General features: G+C 39.3%; 1 protein-coding gene and 1 pseudogene across 2 annotated transcripts in view; one reads left to right on the forward strand and one right to left on the reverse strand.

Moving 5' to 3' along the window:
• CRY1 (cryptochrome circadian regulator 1) overlaps positions 1-22956 on the reverse strand; it is a 108718-nt gene that overhangs the window by 83548 nt on the left and 2214 nt on the right. The gene's annotated exons all lie outside the window — the stretch shown is intronic.
• LOC126074805 (TLC domain-containing protein 3A-like) lies at positions 3589-8434 on the forward strand (annotated as a pseudogene).

Raw genomic sequence — 22956 nt, forward strand, 5'->3', positions numbered from 1 at the left:
TTTTCTTTTTTTTTAAGTTCCCTGGCTATACTGACCAGAAAAGCGCTATGAGGCACTTTCTGGGGTAATGGAAATGTTCTATCATGACTGGGGTGGTGATACAGATTTATCAAAACTGATCAGTTTGTACACTTAGAATCTGTTAATTTCACTCGATATATATAAATTTTATCTCAATTTAAAACAAGTTCCCTCGCTGATCCTGATGTGTACTCCTGTTAAGAACTTATACTATTCGTAGGAATACATCCTAGAGAAAAATAAGAGCTGTCACAAGAACAGACATATGCACACTCATGTTCACTGCAGCATTATTCACAATAGCAAAAAAGAGGGAAATAACCCAAGTGCATATCAACTGATGAATGGATAAACATTATGGCACCTTCCTACAATGGAATACTACACAATGATGAAGAACAAGGATGAATCGGCAAAACATCTCACAACACTGATGAATCTGGAGGGCATTATGCTGAGTGAAATAAGTCAATCACAAAAGGACAAACATTGTACAAGACTTAAAAAAAAGACTACTGTTATAAAAACTCAAGGAAAGGTTTATACGCACAAAAAAAAACCAATCTTTGATACTAGGTAGGGGAGTGCTGGGGAGGGGAAATCACTAACTAGATAGTAGACAAGTATTAACTTTGGCCAAGGGAAAGACAACACACAATAAAGGGGAAGTCGGCACAACTTGACATGGCAAAATCATAGAAGCTTCCTAGATACAGCCAAAACACCTTGAGGGACCGAGTTACCAAGGCTAAGAGCTGGAGACTATGGTCTCAGGGGACATTTAGGCCAACTGGCATACCATAGCTTATAAAGAAAATGTTCCACATCCTACTTTGGTGAGTGGTGTCTGGGGTCTTAAAAGCTTGCAAGCGGCCATCTAAGATACATCTACTGGTCCCATCCTGTCCAGAGCAAAGGACAATGAAGAAAACCAAAGATACAAGGAAAATATTAGTCCAAAGAACAAATGGACCATATGAACCACAGCCTCTACCAGCCTGAGCCCAGAAGAACTAGATGGTGGCCGGCTACTACCACCAAGCATTCTGACAGAGATCACAACAGAGGGTCCTGGACAGAGCTGGAGAAAAATGTAGAACAAAATTCTGGCTCACACAAAAAAAGACCAGACTTACTAGCTGACAGAGACCAGAGAAACCCTGAGAGTGTGGCCACCTGTATATTTGCCATTTATGTTCCTGAAAAAGGTATTTTGCAATGCAGAAGTCATTGGTTTTGCAAAATTCTATCATGCAATCTCGGGCATTGTTTCTATGACTAAGGCCATATTTTCCAACTATGGATCCTTCTTCTTTGCTTCCCATTTTTATACTTAACAAATTAGTTCTCATAGGAAAACTACAAAGTAATCATACTTGCGAACAGAGACACCAAAGTTTATATAAAAATATGCATACATATTTACACATATATGCATTTGTATGTTCATATTTTTAGACTATTAACAGTGGTGTGTTTCTGCATTGCAGAGACATTCTTTATATTGTTTGAATTATTTACAATGATTATGTTTTTCATCAGGAAAAAACTCACATTTTGTAAATAAAATAGCTTAGAAACAGGCATCAAAATATAAAAATTTAGTCTATGATTAAGATAACATTTCAGTTGGGGAAATGATTTAATAAATAGTATTAGAATAACTGACCACCACTTTTTAAGGAAAAAAGGTTCACACCATATGTCAATATAATTTCTAAACAGAATGAAGATTTTAATACATAAATGAAAATAGAAATGTAGTAGAAAAAAATATATACAAGCAATATAACATCTTTGGGTGGAAAAGGCCTTTCTAAGTTTACCATCAATGATGTTGTTGTTAGGTGCTGTTGAGTCAGTTTGACTCATAGTGACCGTATATACAACAGAATGAAACACTGCCCAGTCCTGCACCATCCTCAAAATCATTGCTATGTCTGAGCCCATGTTGCAGCTACCGTGTCAATCCATCTTGTTGAGGGTCTTCCTCTTTTTTGCTGACCCTCTAACTTTACCAAGCAGTCATCAATGGCAGATACCATAAAATTTAAACACAAAAAAGTTTAACATATTTTTTCAAAAATCATAGACTGTTTATTCCCTTCTGTCATCTCATATGCCCCACTTTCAGTAATCTCATCCATTTCCCTAATTTTAATGATCACTTTTCAAAAGACTATTTCTAATTATATATATACATGTATTACCCAACTTCTCTTACTAGCTTTAGTCCCTGCCAACCAATTTTACCTGGGTATCTTCCTGTTACCCTCGATACACCTAAAACCAATCTTATCATCCTAACATACAAACTAGTTTCTCTGGCTTTGTTATGTCTTCCTTCCTGGGATCTCAAAACTTGGAGTTATCTTTGTCTCTTCCTTTTCCAAGACCTCCCGTATTTATCACTAGACCCAGAAGACTCTTCCTTTTCAGTACCTCCCGTTCATTCAACCTTTCCTTTCTGCTACTACTAAATCACCCGAAATCATGACCCTTGTTAAAAAATAATAAAACCAATTTAAAAAAAAAGATATTTTAACTCCAAAATTTGAATCTGACCACTCAGCTAATAAAAGGACTGGCTACCACATTCTCTAGCACATGTATGCTTAAAAAAAAAAAAAAAAAAATTACAGCACAGTAATTTAATATTGTCAGTCTATTATAGCCTTTTAACTTCCACTTCCCTGTTATCACTTAAAATAGCAAAATAAACAAAACCACAAATGTTATTAAGATCTTTAGTTTGTTGTTGCTGCTGCTACTGAGGGCTAGATCTGGGATAAGATAAGACTGGCAAAAGTAACTCGATTAAATAAAATCCCCTTTTAAAAATAGCATATTTCTTTCTTTCATCTCTACAAAACCCTAATATCCAATTTTAATAAATATGTAATTTAAGCCAAATAAAAATGTGAGAATGAACTTTAAAACATAAAATTTTAAAAGCCTGTAATGTTTTATATTACTAATAATTATTTTTGCTATTATCATTACAGAAACCACAGTTTCAGAGCTAGAAGAGACCTTAGTGAACACAGCGAAACATCTAATGACCTCTACTTTATCAATATGCTTAAATAACCAAAAGTCCTCCATACCTTTTGTAAAACTACATGGCTAATTTCAACTGGAGAAAAGTAGGCGAGTCTTTCTAATATATCTGAACATTCCTGTTTCAATCAGTTAAATTCTAGGTATATATCAAGAATCATCTGTGTTTCTCAAACCTGTTTATGCCAGCTGAACTTCATACTGAAGGAGCCCTGATGGTGCAGTGGTTAAATTAAGGTTAAGTTAAGGCTGCTAAGTGAAAGGTTGGTGGTTAAAACCCTCATCCCCGCTGTTGGCTCTGTGGGAGGAAGACCCGGAGATGTGCTCCTGTAAAGATTACAGCCTAGAAAACCCTAAGCAACAGTTCTACTCCATTTCATGGAGCATTATGAGTAGAAATGGGCTCAATGGCACCTAACAACAACACAAACTTATTAAAAAACAAAGAGTTTTTATGAAAACTAAATTGGCTATTTCAAAAAGATCTGGTGAGGAGGTAGGGCCAAGATGGCAGAATGGTAAGATGCTTCCTGTCGTCCCACTTACAACAAAAACCCCAAAAAAACAAGTGAATTGGATATACATGATGATCTAGGAACTCTAAGCACTAAAGACAAAGGTGAAGAATCAGACTGAACGACAGGTAGAGGGAGAGACAATTCCACAACAGCAGAAATGGGGAATGATGGATTACAGGATCAGCAGTGTCCTGCTAGCTGAATTAGGTTAGCATAGTGCACACAGGCTGAGGCACGCAGCAACATCCCAAGCTGAAACCCACCCCATCTGGTGCAACCAAGCAGCGGTGAATCTGAACGCACCTCCAGAACCAAACAGGAGTGACACCAGATGTGCAAAAGTTAAGTACAAGCTCCCAACCCACCACGCGAGCACACCATAACCCTTCCCCCACCAGAGCTTGGGCATAGGAGTGCTCCCTTCTCCTCACCTATCCCCCTTCCCTCTCCAACACCAGTCCTGTGGCATTCAACACCACCACACCCCTTAAGCCAGGAACTCATGGCCCAGTCCAGAGGCACCCATTCTTTCACCCAGCTACTGGAATAGGGGGTTTATGGACTTGCAGCACCCTTCACCCCCACCAATCACCCACGCCAGTGCCTTGCTGGCTGACCCATGATGGCACACCCTCATTAGGCTAAAATGGGCAAGATACCCACCTGAAACCCGTTTTCACCCGCAGCAGCCAAGCTGGAGCTGCAATTTGTGGCATTTGATATTGTCCAACCCCCTAAGAAGGGGCCTCAGGGCCGACGGTACCATCCACGACAGGGGCCTGAGAATTAGTGGCGACCCCCAACAGTACCAGGCACCCAAGCTGGCTGCACTACCACCCCCATCCCCAACAACGTGCTCTAGCAGACAGGGGCATGCCCTCCATCCAGGTACCCAGGGGCAGCTGACAGCCTCCTGCCTTGCCCCTCATATTGCCCCCAACTATAACCAGAGAACTGTGCCTCCTCCAAACAGCCCCATGCAGCCCTGCCCAGCCAGTACTGCAGGTGAGAGTCTCCGCATAACACATTCAGTGACTGAGAACCCACGCACCTATGCCTGACCAACCAGTAAGCAGCAGAGCACACACACACAACACCCAACTCAATGACCAAGGAAGAACACCCCCGCACCCTTGGCCAGGTGATCAGTAGGACAGATCCGTCACCTCACCAAATAACACCGCCTACATCTTTAGCACCCCTGCAAGAATAATGAACAGACTTCTGGGCTCACACATCCAGTAGCTGCTGCAACCACTTGGAGACAGGAGGTGAGAGCTTCAATGAGGTGAGATTAACAACCAGAGTAGCACACAGGCCCAGCCTACCTGGACATATCAAAACAAAACAAACCAAAAATTCAGGATGCATTAAACAAAAACACAATAAACAAATAACTTATTGATGCCTTGAAGACAACAGTCAATATCAAATCACGTAAAGAAGCAGGACAAGATGGCTCCTAAAAGCGATCAAAATAAAGAATGAGAAAATCTCCTGGAGAAAGATAAGGCAATGGAACTACCTGACAAAAAATTTCAAAAGACTAAAATACAGAGCTCTCCAAGAAATCAAGAAGGAGATCAGGCAAAACACAGGCCAAATCAAGGAACACGCAGACAAAGCAATAAAAGAATTCAAGAACACAATACAAAAACAAAATGATAGAATACACAAGCTGCTAGAAACTATACAAAAACAACTAGAAAGCCAAAACATTAAAAATAAAATTTCAGAATTAGACAACTCAATTGAAGGTTATAGGAGCAGAATTGAGACAATGGAAGTCAGAATTAGTGAGACTGAAAATAAGTTCCTTGACACTAATTTGTTTGAGGAAAAATCAGAAAAAAGAATGAAGAAAAATGAAGAAAGTTTAAGAATTATGTGGGATACTATCAAGGAAAAACCTTTGACTGATAAAAGTACCAGAACAGGGGCGGGGCAATAGAAAACACAGAGAGAATTGTTGAAGATTTGCTGGCAGAAATATTCCCTAGTATCGTGAAAGAAGATATCTATCCAAGAGGGTCAACAAACTCCATACAGGCTAGACCCCAAAAGAAAGTCACCAAGGCATATCACAATCAAATTTTCCAAAACTGAAAAACAAAGAATCCTAAGAGTAGTGAGGGATAAAGGAAAGTCACCTACAAAGAAGCACCAGTAAGACTAAACTCTGATTACTCAGCAGAAACCATGCAAGTGAGAAGGCAATGGGATGACATATATAAAGCCTTGAAGGGAAAAAACTGCCAGCCAAGAATTATACATCCAGCAAAATTGTCTCTCAAATATGATGGCAAAATTAGCTCACTTCCAGATAAGCAGAAATTAAAGAATTACATAAAAACCAGACCAAATTACAAGAAATATTAAAGGGAATCCATTGGCTAGAGAACCAACACTAGATAACAACTCAAGACCAGGACACAGGACAGATCAACCAGATACCAACCCAGACAGGGGATTTACAAAACAAATCAAAGCTAAAATACTAAAAACAGGGAACCAGAGACACCAATATGTAAGTAACAACAATGTCAAAACAAAAAAGAGAGAATTAACAGTGTAGTCATAGAACTTCCATATGGAGAGGAAGTCAAGGCAATATCAAGAAGTAAAAGACTAGTTTAAACTTAGAAAAATAAAGGTAAATTTCAAGGTAACCACAAAGGAAGTTAATAAACCTACTCATCAAAATAAAAAAGAAAAACATAACCCAGTGTCGTCGAGTCGATTCCAACTCACAGCGACCCTACAGCATAAAGACTCAGTAAATATAAAATCAACAATAATTAAACAGATGAAAATACATAAACAAAAATAACTCAGTGCAGAAACTTAAGTGGAACAAAGAAACCAACAACACCACACACACAAAAAACTACAGCAGTAAACTCATAAATAATTACACTGGATACAAATGGCCTAAATGCACCAGTAAAAAGACAGAGTGGTAGAATGGATAAAAAAAACACAATCCATCTATATGCTGTCTACAAGAGACACACCTTAGATACAAAGACATAAACGAACTAAAACTCAAGGACAAGAAAAAATATATCAAGCAAACAATAACCAAAAAAGAGCAGGAGTGGCAATATTAACCTCTGATAAAATAGACTTCAATGCAAAATCCACCTTAAAGGATAAGGAAGGACACTATATAATGATTAAAGGGTCAATACACCAGGAGGACAGAGTGATAATACATACACACCGAATAACAGGGCTCCAAAATACATAAAACAAACTCTAATAGCATTGAAAAGAGAAATAGACAGCTCCACAATTATAGTAGGAGACATTAACATACCACTTTCGGTTAAGGACTGAACATCTAGAAAGAAACTCAATAAAAATACAGAAGATCTAAATGCCAGAATCAACCAACTCGACCTCAGACATATACAGAACACTCAACAGCAGCAATATACATGGAACCTTCTCCAGAATAGACCGCATATTAGGCCACAAAGCAAGTCTTAACAAAATTCAAAACATCAAAATAATACAAAGCATCTTCTCTGATCATAATGCCATAAAAGTAGAAATCAACAACAGAACAGCAAGGAAAAAAAATCAAATACGTGGAAACTGAACACCACCTTGCTTAAAAACTACTGGGTAGTAGAAATCAAGGATGGAATAAAAAAATTCATAGAATCCAATGAGAATGAAAATACATTTCAGGAGCCACACTGAGGCTCTGGGCCAGCGCCTGGTGGCTCCAGAGTCGCAGCGGGCTGGGGTAGAGGTGGAGGTTGGAGGGTAGAAACAGGGACGGGCAGGCCATGCCGGTCCCCAATCCGAGCAGAGCCCACCTGAACCACATTGAGTGGCGCCGAGCGAGGTGGCTGGATCCCTGAGCACCCACGCTGCTGATGCTGGCCTGGGGGTCACTCTTCTTCCCACGGCTCTTCACGCTCTTCACCTGGTGGCTACACTGCTTGTGGCCCAAAAGAACAACACTGGTTTCTTCAGCGCAAGCTGTGCGGGCCACCGGGTCAGGGATCATCACTATCCGCTCCTGCAAAGATGTGATCACTGACAGGCACTGGCTTGCTTGAGAATATGTCTGGTTTTTGAATCCATACATGATCTATGACTACTACGCCATGGACCTCTGTGAATGGTACAAAACCAAGGATGAGAACCACAGATACTCCCTTACCACTTTTCAAAACTTCATAAGTCAAAACCACCTCATGATCACACACCATGCAGTCATTCTGTTTGCCCTTGTACCTGTTGTGCAGAGGCTTAGGAGAGACCTGGGGGACTTCTTTGTTGGCTCAATCTTCACGGCAGAACTGAGTACTCATTTTGTGTCACTGGGCAGAGTTCTGATTCAGCTAAAGTAGCAGCACACCCTCTGTCCAAGCTGGACATAGTCCTCACCCTGGCCACCTTCCTTTCCTGTCAGATCCTTCTTTCCCTTTCATGTATTGGTCCTACGGCCGAAACCAGGGACTAAGCCTGTTCCAAGTGTCATTCCATATCCCTTCCCGCTGCAATGTGGCCAATGCCTTCCTCATCACTCCCCAGATCTACTGTTCTCACTGCTGTGCAGGAACGCAGCCTGGCTCTTTGATGCTCCCCAAGCCAAAAATGATGGTTAAGTGCTCCCAGGAGTTAGGCAGTGACAGTGCCTCCTCACACTAGCTGCCTTCTCCGCTCAGTATTCTGTAGACCAAATTGTGCCCTGGATGGCCTCAGCTTTTGGGGTATTCATAAGCAGACAGTTTTGTGTTTCCTAAACAATGTTCATATTAACCTTCTTCTTCTAACCTGCCCCTTTTGCAAAAGCACTTTTTTCTTAGTAACAACTAACAGATCCTGTCAGACCTCCACTAGCAGCAAGGTGGTTTTAACGCAAGCTCAAGGATTCTTCCTTGGGTCCTATCTCAAGGGCTCTGGCAGGTAGCAGAAGCAGGGAGTGTGGTGTAGACAGACCAGGGTGATAAGTATCTAGCACCCACCTGGGCCCTACATATTGGCATCAGCCTCCCACCTATACAACCAACCACTCAGAGCAAGTACCCGCACATATGTACCAGGCCAGCAGAAGCAATAATGACTTGGTTCTTGAAGTACTATCTTCTTGGGATGTTGGTCTGGAAAAATCACTGTGGGTAGGTAGTTTTTATCGTTTACTAAAAGTGATGACCTATTGGTTCTTCTGCATCATACTTTCATCCGTGCGCCAACATTGAAGTCTCATGTCTTCTAACTTCTAGTCAGAAGTCTCACTGGGGGGCAGACAGGCAGGGATGGGAACCTGAAACACTTGATAGGTAGATATGCCAAATGGTCAGTACAATCTTTATGGTGTACAAGTGCCAAACTTGTGAGCATGTTACGAACAGTCACAAACACTACTCCTTTTTCAGTGTGTCCCCTCAGGCCTATTCTCCCCATATCTACATGTCTAAGACTTTCTCATGAAAACTATAGGGGCAGGTGGAATGATGGCATCAGTAGCTACTTACTGGGTAGTGCTACTTTCTGACACTGTCCTTTTCATACGAAGTGGAAATTGACTTCTATACTCCAGACCATGAGATGTCTCATCAAGACTGCAGAGTTTCCACAAGGCCTCCTGATAGGCCAGAGCTTGTGATCCAAAGCCCATTCCTATATGAGTGTACATGCCTTTTAATCACAGAAGGGTGGAGAGCAAGAGTGCAGACAGCCCTGGTCAAATTATGCCTTGTAGACTGACTACCTTCTTCCTAAGGAGTCATCTGTTGCCCTTTACCCACCATTAGCAAATAGGATCCTCTGGTGCCAACATTAATTATTCCTTATTAAGTAGGATGGGCTTCAGAAACTGCTACCATGAAGTTTTTTCCAAGCAGTAGTGAAAACTAGAATTTTTAAGGTGTCTTTTAATTCACTGTTGTCCATGAACTTTCATGAATACTGAATATGTAAAAGTGTTTCAAATTTTGACTATTTCAGTTGTTAATGGGTGCCATTTAAAAAATGTTAAATGCTGTCATTTTTCTGTTTTGTTTACTATCACATCTTTATAATTCATTCCTCTGGTGATTAAATTGGACTAATATTTCCCAACTTACTCTCATTTGTGAAATATACAATACTGACTTCCGAAAAAGAGAAAAAATGCACACATCTTACCAAAACCTTTGGGACACAGCAAAAGCAGTTCTGAGAGACTGATCGATAGCAATACATGCACACACCAAAAAAGATGGACCAAAATCAAAACATTAACACTACAGCTCAAACAAATAGCAAGAGAGCAGCAAAAGAAGCCCTCAGGCACCAGAAGAAAGAAAATAATAAAGATTAGAGCAGAAATAAGTGAAATAGAGAACCAAAAAAACAATTAAAATAATCAACAAGACCAAAAGTTGGATCTTTGAAAAGATCAACAAAATCGGCAAACCACTGGCCAAACTGACAAAAGAAAAGCAGATGAGGAAGCAGATAACCCGAATAAGAACTGAGACGGGAGATATCACAACAGACCCAACTGAAATAAAAAGGATCACAACAGAATACTATAAAAATTATACTCCAACAAATCTGAAAACCTAGACGCAATGGACACATAGTTCTAGAAAAACACTACCTACCTAACCTAACACAAACTGATGTAGAGAAACTAAACAACCCATAACAAAGAAAAGATTTAAGAGGCAATAAAAAAAAACTTCCAACAACAACAAAAAAAAGCCCTGGCCTGGATGGCTTCACTAGATTCTACCAGACTTTCAGTGAAGAGATAATGCCAACACTACTCAAGCTATTTCAGACCATAGAAAAGGAAGGGATACTCCTGAACTCGTTCTATGAAGCCAACGTAACTCTGATACCAAGCCAGGTAAGGACACCACAAAAAAAGACAACAACAGACCAATATCCCTCACGAAAACAGACACAAAAATCCTCAACAAAATTCTAGTCAACAGAATTTAACAGCATATCAAAAAAAACAAAACAAAACAAAACAAAAAACATCATGGCTAAGTGGGATTCATACCAGGTATGCAGGGATGGTTCAGTATTAGAAAAGGAATCAAGATTACCTTGATTACCACTACAAAACAAAACAAAAAAATCACATGATCATATTAATCGACACAGAAAAGGCATCCGACAAAGTCCAACACCCATTCATGATAAAAACTCTCAGCAAAATAAGAAAAGAACGGAAATTTCTCAACAAAATAAAGGGCAGTTATACAAAAGCAACAGCCAACATCATTCCACAGAGAGACTTTCTGAAAGCATTCTCCATGAGAATGGGAACCAAACAAGGATGCCCTTTATCACCACTCTTATTCCATATTGTACTGGAAGACCTAGCTAGAACAGTAAGGCAAGAAAAATAAAGGGCATCCAAATTTGGTAAGAGAGAGTTTAAAACAATTTCTATTTGCAGATAATATGATCTTATACACAGAAAATCCCAAAGAATCTACAAGAAAATTATTGGAGCTGATAGAAGATTTCAGCAAAGTATCAGGATACAAGATAAACATACAAAAATCAGACGGATTCCTCTACATCAACAAGAGAACTTTGAAAAGGAAATCACCAAATCAACACCATTTACAATAGCCCCCAAGAAGATAGAGTACTTAGGAATAAATCTAACCAGGGACATAAAAGATGGATACAAAGAAAACTACAAAACACTTCCACAAGAAACCAAGAGAGACCTACGTAAGTGGAAAAACATACCATGCTCATGGATAGGTAGACTCAGTATTGTGAAAATATCAATTCTACCCAAAGTGATCTACAGATACAAGGCAATCCCAATCCAAATTCCAAACAGCATTCTTTAATGATACAGAGAAACAAATCACCAACTTTATGTGGATAAGGAAGAGGCCCTAGAGAAGTAAAGCATTAATGAAGAAGAACAAAGTGGGAGGTCTCACACTACCTGACTTTAGAATCTACTATACTGCCACAGTAGTCAAAACAGCCCTGTAGTGGTACAACAACAGACACACAGACCAATGGAACAGAATTGAGAATCCAGATGTAAATCCATCCGTCTATGAGCAGTTGACATTTAACCAAGGATCAAAGTCCATTAAATGGGGAAAAGATATGCTCTTTAACAAATGGTTCCGGCAAAATTGGATGTTCGTCTGTTAAAAAAAAGGAACAAGATCCATACCTCACACCATATACAAAAACTAACTCAAAATGGATCAGAGATTTAAATATAAAATCTAAAACAATAAAGATAATGAAACGAAAAACAGGGACAATGCTAGGGGCCCTAACACATGGCATAAATAGCATACAAACCATAACTCACAATGTGCAAACACCAAAAGAGAAACTAGATAACTGGGAGCCCTTAAAACTTAAATATTTATGCTCATCAAAAGACTTCATCAAAAGAGTAAAAACAGAACATACAGACGGAAAAAATTTTCGGTTATGACATATCCAACAAGCGTCTTACCTCTAAAATCTACAAAATACTTCAACACCTCAATAACAAAAAGACAAATAATCCAATTAAAAAATGGGCAAAGGATATGAACAGACACTTCACTAAAGAAGGCATTCAGGTGGCCAACAAACACATGAGGAAATATTCACGATCATTAGCCAACAGAGAAGAGCAAATAAAAACTATAATGAGATACCATCTCACCCTGACAATACTGGCGCTAATCCAAAAAACACAAAATAACAAATGTTGGAGAGGTTGCAGGGAGATTGGAACTCTTATGCACTGCTGGTAGGAATGTAAAATGATACAACCACTTTGGAAAGTGATACGGCACTTGCTTAAAAAGCTAGAAATAAGAAATACCATATGACCCAGCAATCCCATTTCTTGGAATATACCCTAGGCAAATAAGAGCCATCACACGAATAGACATATGCACATCCATGTTCACTGCAGCATTATTCACAATAGCAAAAAAATGGAAACAACCTAAGTACCTATCAACAGATGAATGGATAAACAAGTATGGTACATTTACACAATGGAACACTGTGCATTGATAAAGAGCAATGATGAATCCCTGAAACATCTCACAACATGGATGAATCTGGAGGGCGGTATGCTGAGTGAAGTCAGTCAGTCCCAAAATGACAAATATTGTATGAGACCACTATTTTAAGAACTTAAGAAAAGGTTTACATACAATAAAAAACATTCTTTGATGGTTAAGAGGGTTGAGGGGGGAGGGGAAATCACTAACTAGATAGTAGACAAGTGTCAACTTTGGTGAAAGGAAAGACAATACACAACATAGGGGAAATCAGCACAACTGTACAAAAGAAAAAACACAGAAGTTTTCTAGACACAACCAAACACTCTGAGTTTGAGTAGCTGGGGCTAGGGACCATAGACTCAGGGGACATCTAGGTCAACTGGCATAACATAGTTTACAAAGAAAACATTCTATATCCCATTTTGGTGAATAGCATCTGGGGTTGTAAAAGTTTGCAAGTAGCCATCTAAGATACATCTATTGGTCCCATCCTGTCCAGAACAAAGGAGAAAGAAGAAAACCAAGGATACCAGGTAAATATTTGCCCAAAGGACTAAAAGACCACATGAATCAGAGACTCCATCAGCCTGATGCCAGAAGAACTAGATGGTGCCCAGCTACCACTAATCACTACTCTGATAGGGATCACAACAAAGAGTCCCGGACAGAACAGGAGAAAAATGTAGAATAGAATTCAAATTCACGAAAAAAGACCACACTTACTGGTCTGACAGACACAGGAGGAACCCCTAAGAATATGGCCTCTGGACAGTGTGATAATTCAAAACTGAAACCACTGCCAAAGCCCACTTTTCAGACAAAGATTAGACAGGCCTGTAAAACAAAAATAACACATGTGAGGAACATGCTTCTTAGTTCAACAAACATATGAGACCAAATGGGCAACTCCTGTTCAAAAGCAAGATGAGAAGGCAGGAAGGGACAAGAACTGGATAAACGGACACAGGCAACCTGGGGTGGAAAGCGGGAGCATGCTGTCACATTGTGGGGATTGCAACCAGTGTCACAAAAGAATATGTGTATAAATTTTTGAATGAGAGATTCACCTGAGCTGTAAACTTTCAGCTAAAGCACAACAAATTTAAAAACAGAAATTAAAAACTTTTGTGCCTCAGAGGTTGCTATCAAGGAAGTGAAAAGAGAACGGGAGAAAATATTTGCAAATCATATATCTTATAAGGGACTGCTGTTGTTGTGCCAATTCCAAGTCATGGCAACCCCAAGTGTGTAGAGTAGAACTGCTCCCTAGGGTTCTCAAGGCTGCGAGTTTTCAGAAGCAGGCTGCCAGAACTGTCTTCCTAGATGCCTCCAAGTGGTTAAGTTCGAACTACCAACCTTTCGGCTGCTGATCTGGCCTCTGGTATCTGGGGATGAGAGAATACCACTTCCCAACGAGGATGGAGAAGTGGGAAGGTGAGGAATGAATCCATTTCCAGGTGAGAACTGAATTCAGGCTGATTCTCATCACTCAGTTAACAATGAAGGTGGGGTTTGCCCACCATTTTCCTTGCTTAGTGAAGTTCACCACTCTGATTATAAATCTATCTGTTTTGTCTTTAATTCTGTTAAGTTTCGCTTTATGTAACTCAAGGCTATGTTCTGACATTCTCTTGTATTTTGACACCTATCTTTATTAAGGGTTTCTTGTTGTTGTTGTCGTTAGGCGCCGTCAAGTCTGTCTGGACTCATAGTGACCCTATGCACAACAGAACAAAACACTGCCCAGTCCTGAGCCATCCTTACAATTGTTGTTATGCTTCAACTCATTGTTGCAGCCACTGTGTCAATTTGCCTGGTTGAGGGTCTTCCTCTTTTCCGCTGACCTGTACTGTGCCAAGCATGATGTCCTTCTCCAGGGACTCATCCCTTCTGACAACATGTCCAAAGTATGTAAGATGCAGTCTCACCATCCTTGCCTCTAAGAAGCATTCTGGTCGTACTTCCTCCAAGACAGATTTGTTCATTCTTTTGGCAGTCCACGGTATATTCAATATTCTTCGCCAACACCACAATTCAAAGGCCTCAAATCTTCTTCGGTCTTCCTTATTCATTGTCCAGCTTCACATGCATATGATGTGAGTGAAAATACCACGGCTTGGGTCAGGCGCACCTTAGTCTTCAGGGTGACATCTTTGCTCTTCAACACTTTAAAGAGGTCCTTTGTAGCACATCTGCCCAATGTAATGTATCTTTTGATTTCTTGACTGCTGCTTCCATGGCTGTTGATTGTGGATCCAAGGAAAATGAAATCCTTGACAACTTCAATCTTTTCTCCGTTTATCATGATGTTGCTCATTGGTCCAGTTGTGAGGATTTTTGTTTTCTTTATGTTGAGGTGCAATCCATACTGAAAGCTGTGGTCTTTGATCTCCATGAGTAAGTGCTTCAAGTCCTCTTCACTTTCAGCAAGCAAGGTTGTGTCATCTGCGTAACGCAGGTTGTTAATGAGTCTTCTTCCAATCCTGACACCCATTCTTCTTCATATAGTCCAGCTTCTCATATTATTTGTTCAGCATACAGATTAAATAGCTATTAAAAGAATACAACCCTGACGCACACCTTTCCTGACTTTAAACCAATCAGCATTCCCTTGTTCTGTCTGAACAACTGCCTCTTGATTTATGTAAAGGTTCCTCATGAGCACAATTAAGTGTTCTGAAATTCCCATTCTTCACAGTGTTATCCATAGTTTGTTATGATCCACACAGTCGAATGCCTTTGCATAGTCAATAAAACACAGGTAAACATCCTTCTGGTATTCTCTGCTTTCAGCTAGGATCCATCTGACAACAGCAATGATATCCCTGGTTCCACGTCCTCTTCTGAAACCAGCCTGAATTTCTGGCAGCTCCCTGTCGATATACTGCTGCAGCCATTTTTGAATGATCTTCAGTAAAATTTTGCTTGCGTGTGATATTAATGATATTGTTCTATAATTTCCGCATTTGGTTGGATCACCTTTCTTGGGAATAGGCATAAATATGGATCTCTTCCAGTCAGTTGGCCAGGAAGCCGTCTTCCATATTTCTTGACATAGACGAGTGAGCACCTCCAGCGCGCTGCATCTGTTTGTTGAAACATCTCAATTGATATTCCATCAATTCCTGGAGCCTTGTTTTTCACCAATGCCCTCAGAGCAGCTTGGACTTCTTCCTTCAGTACCATCAGTTCCTGATCATATGCCACCTTTTGTAATGGTTGAATATCGACAAATTCTTTTCGGTACAATGACTCTGCGTATTCCTTCCATCTTCTTTTGATGCTTCCTGTGGCATGACTCAAAATGAGAAGAAACAGCTGCAAACATCCTTTAATAATCGGAACCTGGAATTTATGAAGCATGAATCTAGGAAAATTGGAAATCGTCAGAAATGAAATGGAACTCATAAACATCAATATCCTAGGCATTAGTGAGCTGAAATGGACTGGTATTGGCCACTTTGAATCAGACAATCATATAGTCTACTGTGCTGGGACTGACAACTTGAAGAGGAATGGTGTTGCATTCATTATCAAAAAGAATGTTTCAAGATCTATCCTGAAGTACAACGCTGTCAGTGATAATATCCATATGCCTACAAGGAACACCAGTTGATACGACTATTATTTAAATTTATGCACCAACCACTAGGGCCAAAGATGAAGAAACAGAAGATTTTTATCAGCTGCTACAGTTTGAAATTGATCAAACATGCAATCAAGATGCATTGATAATTACTGGAGATTGGAATGTGAAATTTGGAAACAAAGAAGAAGGATCAGTAGTTGGAAAATATGGTCTTGGTGATAGAAACAATGCCGGAGATCGAATGATAGAATTTTGCAAGACCAACGACTTCTTCATTGCAAATACCATCTTTCACCAACATAAGCCGCAGCTATACACGTGGACCTCGCCAGATGGAACACACAGAAATCAAATTGACTACATCTGTGGAAAGAGATGATGGAAAAGCTCAATATCATCGGTCAGAACAAGGCCAGGGGCCGACTGTGGAACAGACCATCAACTGCTCATATGCAAGTTCAAGCTGAAACTGAAGAAAATCAGAGCAAGTCCACAAGAGCCAAAATATGACCTTGAGTATATCCCACCTGAATTTAGAGACCATCTCAAGAATACATTTGATGCACTGAACACTAGTGACCGCAGACCAGACGAGTTGTGGAATGACATCAAGGACATCATTCATGAAGAAAGCAAGAGGTCACTGAAAAGACAGGAAAGAAAGAAAAGACCAAGGTGGATGTTAGAGGAGACTCTGAAACTTGCTCTTGAGCATCGAGCAGCTAAAGAAAAAGGAAGAATTGATGAAGTAAAAGAACTGAACAGAAGACTTCAAAGGGCCTCTCGAGAAGACAAAGCATTATAATGACATGTGCAAAGAGCTGGAGATGAAAACCAAAAGGCAAGAACACGCTTGGTGTTTCTCAAGCTGAAAGAACTGATTAAGGGTTTACCCCATTATAATAACTAAAAATCTCTTTACCTCCAAAAAAAAAAAAAAAAAAAAAGATCTGGTAAAAGGTGAGTCATTAATACATATATATACATATTCTGTCTAATTTAATAAGTTGTTGGTAAGACAGCTTAAATACGAAAAATATAAAAATCTAATGAAATTTTGTACTCAAGTTTGCTTCACAAGGTCTTGAAGGTTTCAGTCAACTTTAAAGAAAATGGAAGACAGTATCGGACTACAGATATAATTCATGCATAAAAGCCAACATGAAACCCCATCAGCAAAATCAGCATAACAATATTCATTTATACACACAATCCAGAAGTACACACTGAACACCTACCCTATGCCAGGTGTTGTCCTAAGGCAGCAATTCTCAAGCTTTTTGGTCTCACGATCCTTGACTCTCTTAAAAATTATTATATATCCCCAAAGAGTTTCTGTTTTATGGGTAATATCTATCAATATTTACCATATAAGAAATTAAACACTCAAACCAAACCTGTTGCCATCAAATCAATGCCAATTAAAGCTGAAAAAATTTTAAAACATAAGATTACACCAGCACACACACCATTAGCCAACACAGTAATGTTATCACATATATAATTTCTGGGAAACTGCACGGTACACATGTGTGATAATGACAGTGAGAAAGTCAAATAACATCTTAGTATTATTGTGAAAAGTTTTGATTTCATGGATGCTCTGAAAGTCTCAGGGACCCAGTGTCCCTAGACCACCTACTGAGAACCATTGTTATAGGTCTGAGGAACCAATAATAATATACACACAGATCTCTCTCTGGGTGTAATTCAGTGATAGAACAAAACAAAAAAGTAAATCAATAAATATATGATGTCAGGGAGTGACAAATGCCATGGACAATAAAATAGGATAAAGGGAAAGAGAGTGACAAGTGAGAGAGGTGGGTAGGAGCGGACATTGAAGGAACTTGCAATGCCAAGGTTTGAGGGAATAAGGTTCCAGATGGAAGGAACAGAAAACGCAAAGACCCTTGAAGCCACTGGAGGCTTATGAGCATGGGAATGACTTGATCTAATTAAGGTTTTAAAAATAACACTCTGGATTCCACATGAAACACAGACTGGGAGGGCAAGTGCAAAAACGGAAGTAGAGAAGTGAGGAGGCTATTGCAGCAGTCCTGCAAGAAGTGGTGGTGGCTTAGAGAGTACAGTAGCAGGGGGCGGGGGGTTAGATTTGAACAGATATGGGAGTTATTTTGAAGTGAAAGCCATAAGAAGGAAGGAGTAGACATGGAGTGTGAGGGAAAAAAAGAACATGAATTCTCCTCAGTCTTTTTCACCAGTTCCTATACATCTTAAATACATTATTGCCCAAAGCTTTGATTTGGGCCTTATTCCATCTAATCTCGTTCAATCATGCTTCATCTATTACTTCGCATATCCACAACTCTCATCTCCACAATCTCTAGAATTAAACTTCTATTTTCTCCATTATCTATCTATGTTGGTATCTTAAAAGTACCCCAAATTCAGCAATCACCTAAACTTCTTTATCTAAATATGGCCTGTTCTTGAGTTCTCTAACTTAATGTCTTATTGTTTCTCCAATCACCTCAACTATCCACTTCAGCTCAGCAATCGCTCTCTTACATGTTCCTCTTTCTCATGGTCTTTTTCCTAGTTCAAGCCTGTATTATCTTCCACCTGCTATCATCCACTTAGCTGCCAAAGTTATATTTCCCTAACCAGGGGCCAAAGCGTTACTGATTTGGTCCCACTTTCTGATCTCAACTCTCATATAATAGACATCTATTTTTTTTTTTTTATTGTTTTAGGGCACCTACTTACTTCCTACTCATTCTACTTCAGTTCATTCTAGCTGATTCTACCAATAAGGCACACAACTTAAGCTCAGACAATAAGATGCTCACAATGATTAGTACAGGTATTAATCCCCAACAGAGCCACTGAAGTGCTATAAGAATTTTGCTGAGACGTCTTGGGCAGAGGCTTAGGCTTTTTTTTTACTGCTGTAACTGCCATTGCCATTGCTATCTTTTACCACCAGATAACAGCCTCTCTCAGACGACAACGCAGAAGAAATAAAGTTCAATGAATGAAATGAAACGGTACAATCTGTGAAATGGGAAATAATGAAGACTTTGATTCATTCAATCAAAAATTTATTTTGCATTCCTATTCATGGCAGGCACTATTCTTGATGCTGGGGATTCAACACTGAATAAAACAGAAAAAGCCCCTGCCCTCATGGAGCTTCCAGTCTAATGGTAGTAAAGAGATGATAAAATATGTCAGGTGGTGGTAAGTGCACTGAAGAGAAATAAAGCAGGGTGTGAGAACATGCGCTTAAAGGAAATGAGGAAAACAAGCTACGCAGATACCTGGGGGAAGAGCCCTGTTTGTAATATCTGTAATGTCTAATACAGTGTTTGTATGAATTAGGTATTTGATAAATATCTTCTAAATTATTATATTAATTAAATATATTATACTATATTAATTTAATAAATTACAATAATTAATTGTAAATAATGGCACAGGATATTCTTGGGGAAACCACAGAGTAATAATTCTTATTCATATAAGAGAAAATCTTGACACACAAGGTAAGATGTTTACTATACTTCTCCAAACCATAGTGAATTACAGTAGATAAGTATTTTCATTTTTTATTAGTAACCTACAAAATTATCTTTGAACTAGACCTACCCAATGGAGTACATATTTGTGATGAGGAGTCCCTGGTTGGTACAGTTAACACACTTGGCTACTAGCCTAAAGGTTGGAGGTTTGAATCCACCCAGAGGCATCTCGGAAGAAAGGCCTGGAGAGGTACTTCCAGAAAATTAACCACTGAAGCCCTATAGGGTCACCATAAGTTGAAATCAACTTGATGGTGGCTGGTTTTACTGGTTTTTATGACTACATGAAGACCATACCAATATTTACAATACAAATGGTGCCAGTAAATGCTAAGAGCCATGTGAAAACCAATACCAAAAAATGAATGAAGATGTTCAGAAATCTGTTAACATCCCAGTCATGGTGATCAAGAAAGGTACTAAGGAAAAAGGCATTTGCGCCAAGGTTTTAAGGGATAAGGAGAATTTTTTTTTTTTTTTAGCATACAAATCAAAAGTTTTTAGTATACTCACAGAGTATACAACCATCAGCACAATCAATTCTAGAACATTTTCATCACCTCAAAAAAGGAACTCTGTTTCCCATAACTACCACACCCCTCCCCTAGTCCTCTCATCCTTCCCAGCCATAAGTAACCAGTAAGCTACTTTCTGTCTATATTTGCCCATTCCGGACATTTCACATAAATGGAATCATATAATGTGTGTTTTTTGACTGGTTTTTCACTTAGCGTAATGTTTTCAAGGTTCACTCATGTTGTAACATGTATCAGTACTTCATTCCTTTTTAAGGCCAAATAATATTCCACTGGATATATATGTATCACATTTTGTTAATCCATTCATTAATTGATGGGCATTTGGGTCCTTTCCACCTTTTGGCTATTATGAATAAAGCTGCTACGAACATTTGTGTTCAAGTGCTTGTGTGGTAGAATTTTAACAGGAGACAAGAAATGAAATATTTTAAATCATTCTATCTCAAAGATTAAATGAGTTTTCATAAAGTTACGCTTATTCAAGTCAAAAGACATTGTCCTTGAAAAAAAATTTTAATGTTAAACCATCCTCTTTAAATGATACATTGGCAATAGCAAAAGGTAGTTTGTTAATGTACTTAATTGCTTTTTTTTTTTTTGCTTTTCTGTTAAATCCAAAAATACAAGAAACATAGTTGACTGAAGGGAATGGCATGAACAAAGGAAAGGAGACAGAAACATGCAAGATGTCTTCATAGCAACATGCAAGCCTCAAATGATAGACAGGTGATGGCTGTGCTTGAGATGGACTGGCCAGGAATTGAGCTTGGGTCTCGAAGTATGGAAGGTAAGAATTCTACCAGTGCACTACCACTGCCCTCAAGGAAAACTACAGCACACCCCCTTCCCCCAGTGTTGAGATCACATTTCAGCAGGAGATGAGATACATAGGTCAAAAGATCTTAAATGCGAGGCTAAGGAGTTGGGGCTTTATCCTACAGTCAACAGAGAAAGTAATACAGTTCTTTAAATATGAAATTGACTCCAAGATGTCACTTCATTCAACAAACAGTAAATGAGCTACTACTACATGAAAAGCACTGAATTTGGTACTACAAAAACAGACTGAATTAAACTTCATTCTTGCTCTTTTAGAACTTAGTCTTCAGTGGAAGAAAACTGTCTCTATTCATTACCTACATCTTCACCCATCTTTTAGAATGGATAATATATACTACTAAAAAAGGTCATTTTTAAAAGGGAAATAGGGGGCTATTCTTGTGCTTAGCAGTTTTAATTCATCCATCATTTGACAATGTTAATTGCTGGGTGTACAAAGGTAAGCAAGATATAACCCTTATCCTACAGAAGCTTACAGTCTAAACCCGTTGCCGTCAAGTGGATTCCAACTCATAGTGACCCTATAGGACAGAGTAGAACTGCCCCATAGAGTTTCCAAGGAGCGCCTGGCAGATTCCAACTGCCGACCTCTTGGTTAGCAGCCGTAGCACTTAACCACTATGCCACCAGGTTTCTACTTACAGTCTAGAGTCTATAAACTTATAAAGTTCTCCAGAAGAAACTAACAACAGGCATTTAGGCAGATATTATTTACCTATGGCTCCTAACTTAATAGCAAAAAGCAAACAAGCGCTAGCTACTACTCACTATTTTAATCATTTTACATGTTAACCAATTTATCCTCATAACAACCTTATGAGAAAGGAATTACTATATTATTGTAAGATATTATTATTAATACACTATATTAATTTTATCATCTTTTTCCAGGATCACCGTTTAATGATGTAATTTCTGCTAATGAAAAACTGTTGTACATATGGTTGCTGTTTCATTCCCATCAGCACACAAACATATTGTAACTTCTCTCATTTAGAAAAAGTCCTCTTGACTTCACATCCCCTCACACCATTTCTCTCTCTGATTCTCTTAGAGCAAAACCCCTTGAAATCAAGAGCTGTCTATGTGAGTTGTCTCCAACTCCTCTCAACAACTTCTCACCACATCACCATTATCACCATGGACCAAGCCATTATCGTCGCTCACCTGGATGAGTGCAACAGCTCCTAACTGGTCTCCCGGCTTTTTGTCCACCTCTACCCCTTTACCCTCAGTTCAGTCTATTCTCAGAACCACAGCCAGAGAAATTGTTTTCAATCTTAAGTCAGATGACATCACTTCTCTGCTCACAACCCTGCAATTATTCCTATTTCACCCAGAGTAAAAGCCCAAATCTTAACAACTGTCTACAAAGTTCTACTCAATTGGTCCTATCATATCTCTGGCTTCTTCTCCTACTACTTTTCCCCTCACTTATTCTGTTCTGAAATCATATTGGCTTCTTCTGCTGTTCCTCAAAGGTCACATTTCCACCTCAGGGCCTTTTCCTTTAGTGTTCCCTCTGCCTGGAATGCTCTTCCCCCTGGATATTCATATTTCATCACCTCTTTTTGGAAACCCTGGTGGCGTAGTGGTTAAGTGCTACGGCTGCTAACCAAAAAGGTCGGCAATTCGAATCCACCAGGCGCTCCTTGGAAACTCACGGGGCAGTTCTACTCTGTCCTGTAGGGTCGCTATGAGTTGGAATCGACTTGATGGCCGTGGGTTTGGGTGTTTTTGGGTTCAAGTGTTTGCTCAAATGCCACCTTTGAGCGAACCTGTGAGCTTTTCCCTGATCACATTTTAAATTGCATCCCCAACTCCGTATTCCTTAAA

This window comes from Elephas maximus, chromosome 4 (assembly GCF_024166365.1).
Source record: "Elephas maximus indicus isolate mEleMax1 chromosome 4, mEleMax1 primary haplotype, whole genome shotgun sequence".
In the NCBI taxonomy this organism is placed as follows: domain Eukaryota; kingdom Metazoa; phylum Chordata; class Mammalia; order Proboscidea; family Elephantidae; genus Elephas; species Elephas maximus.